Source organism: Vitis riparia, chromosome 15, assembly GCF_004353265.1.
Source record: "Vitis riparia cultivar Riparia Gloire de Montpellier isolate 1030 chromosome 15, EGFV_Vit.rip_1.0, whole genome shotgun sequence".
NCBI lineage: Eukaryota > Viridiplantae > Streptophyta > Magnoliopsida > Vitales > Vitaceae > Vitis > Vitis riparia.
In genome coordinates, this window is record NC_048445.1 from 13,015,892 (window position 1) to 13,018,635 (window position 2,744).

Below are 2,744 nucleotides of genomic sequence, written 5' to 3' on the forward strand. Positions count from 1 at the left end.
AAACAACAAAGATTTTTCTTCCATAATTATCAATCTTTATTCTAACTCTTAGGTTTTATTAATGTTAACTAAACCTTAGTTCATAGCTTGATTAAGTTATTTAATGGTTGGCACAATTGAGCATGAATATGTAAATTGTATACCTGCTTCCACTATCTTTCTCCCTCTCGTCCGTGCCCCCTCACCCACATCCCATCCTCTTGTTATGTGGACAATATTTGAGGATGCTTGGATTCTTCTTGCATGCCATGAAATCTACCAGCTAAAAATGCTAGTAATTTTCTTTTCACTTGGCTTGCACTAAAGAAAGAGAGCTCAATTTAGCACATAGGATACTTAACAAGCTGAGCTCTCATTATGGTTCTAAAGATTTTATTGATGGCTCATCATTTTTGTGTGTGAGTTCAATCTCTTGTTTCCAGTTGGATGTTCTTCATATTTGTCTATATGTTGGGGGAGACAAAAAGGCCAAAATATAGAAATGAAAAAATTTGGGGCTAGAATTTGCAAGTTTTGTGCCATTTGTGTCATACTGTCACCTTGGTGTCCACTTGCATCTATCATTTTGCAATATTTGGGCTTCATCATGCCCAAAAATGATTTGATTGCAAAGACTAAGGTCTCTGATGAAGAGACTAATTATTTGATTCATGTGATTTAATCTCATGATTTTTTGTTCTTTGAGTTTCTCATCCACTTCCATGTTCTATTTTGAGCAGTTTTTTTTCTGGTATGTTCATATGCTCCTGAGCACTGGTTACATTCTATTGGGATCTTTTACTATCCTAGCAGGTCAGTAAGATGCTGCTTTTGACAACACCATATTCATGTAATAAGTGATGAAACCGCCAATTAGTCCTCACTTCGAACTCAATAGCTGGAAATTATGTCCTTTTGGAGTGAAATATTATCTTTTTAAGGGCTAACTAAATTGGGTAAAAATCATTCCCTGGAATTTATGAACTTATGATCACATAAATTTGTGCCTTCTCTAGGATTCACAATGGAATTTGATTTGAGCTATTTAATTGATGGATTGTGTTTTTTCTTCTAGGCAATAGGCTTTAGCTGTGCCAACTTATGCTATGGTGACAATAGTATTAGCATTGGGATTTTACATTGGCCTCAACTTCATGGCGACCCCTTCTCCAACTTCCTTAAACACGATGTTTGGTAAGCTTTGAGTTTCTGGTTATATATACGAGGATGTTTTAGAAATTTGCAAAGGTTCTCCCTTGCCCTTTCCCTTAAAAATTATTATTATTATTATTATTAAAAAATAAAATTCAACAAAGAGGTGTTTCGTGATTAATAATAAACTAAGCAATGCTTGAAAGGTTTTTGGCAATAAAGGGAAATTGTTTTAAACAGGCTTAAATTTACAAAAAATTTCCAAGATGTCTTTGGTCCCTTATTTAACTCCTAATTGTAGTTTTCTTAATTGAACATTGTGTTATTTGTTTCCCAGATGCATACAGTAGAGAACCTATGAGTTTTGAGCCTTCAATAGGAGATGAGCAGCTCATTGAGCCCATAGCTGATATTGGCATCGATCGAATCAATGATCTAATGTTCTGTGATGTAAAATGACACATTCATCATGTGGTATGGCCATGCTAACCCCATTATCTTTTTAAGAAAAAATATATGCTACTTTTTCTCTCTTATATCAAGTTATGGAACATTAGTGAGAGCATTCTCCAAGAATGCTGGAGTTGGTCTAACCATTGAGGTAGAGATATTAGCCTTGTTGGAATGCCTAAAGTAGCTAAGGGTTTATCAAACCTTCTGGTAAAGGTGGATTCTGCAATAGTCATATCTTATGAAAAAATGAGGAGAGAGGCTCATGGTGGTTTGATGAGTGGGATATGCCAAAATTTTGATTTAACTCTGGAGTTGGGTGTTTTTTTTGCTGGATTCCTTGGGTAGCTAACTGTGTGATGGATACGATAGCAAAATGGGAAGCCAATTGGTTCTCTTTTGTAGGGGATTTTCTACCCCCCAAATTTTTGTATTTGTGTTTATAACCATTTTTAACTGGGCATTTCCTTCCATATCTAGTGTCACAATTCTTCTCACTTTTGCTCAAAGTTATGTAGTGGTTATGTTCGGGGAAAGGATTCCTTATCCTTCTTTATATTTTACTTATTTTGTGATAATAAAATGTCTATATTTTATCCCAAAAGAAGGGGAATTGAAGAGAGAAGGTTTTTCTTTTCTTTACTTTTTTCTATTTTATTTTTATTTTTTATTTTTTTAAGACAGATTTAACACCACTTCGCTCATTTGAAAATGAATATAAGAAGGATGAGCAATCCTTCTAAGATGTACAATAGTTGGTTAAAAGTAACCAAAAATCCAACACCACAACAAAACTAACCCCTTCACACAATGGGTAAAGCCCATTTACACTAGATAATAAAACAATATATACTAAGGGGGAAGAAAATCATCGATAAAGAGGTTAAGTGCATTGCTCCTTGTTTGGCTATCTGGGTAGTAACTTGATTAGCCGAACAAGGAACCCAAGAAAAGGAGCAACCCAAATCACTAGCTATATCTATAATTTTTCGTATCCAGTTGTCAAACTTTTATGAGTCCTCTCTTTAGACACCGAAGATATTACAATAGCAAAATCTCCTTCCACAAATAGATTGGATAGACATAAATCCTTGGGCTACTGTAATCCCTCTAATAATGTTAATATCTCAGCCTCAATAGCCAACTCTGTTTAATGCTAATAT

General features: G+C 34.5%; 1 pseudogene; it reads right to left on the minus strand.

Moving 5' to 3' along the window:
• Positions 1 to 2,714: 2,714 nt before the first annotated feature.
• The window catches only part of LOC117931977, a 5,367-nt pseudogene continuing 5,337 nt past the window's right edge, over positions 2,715 to 2,744 (minus strand).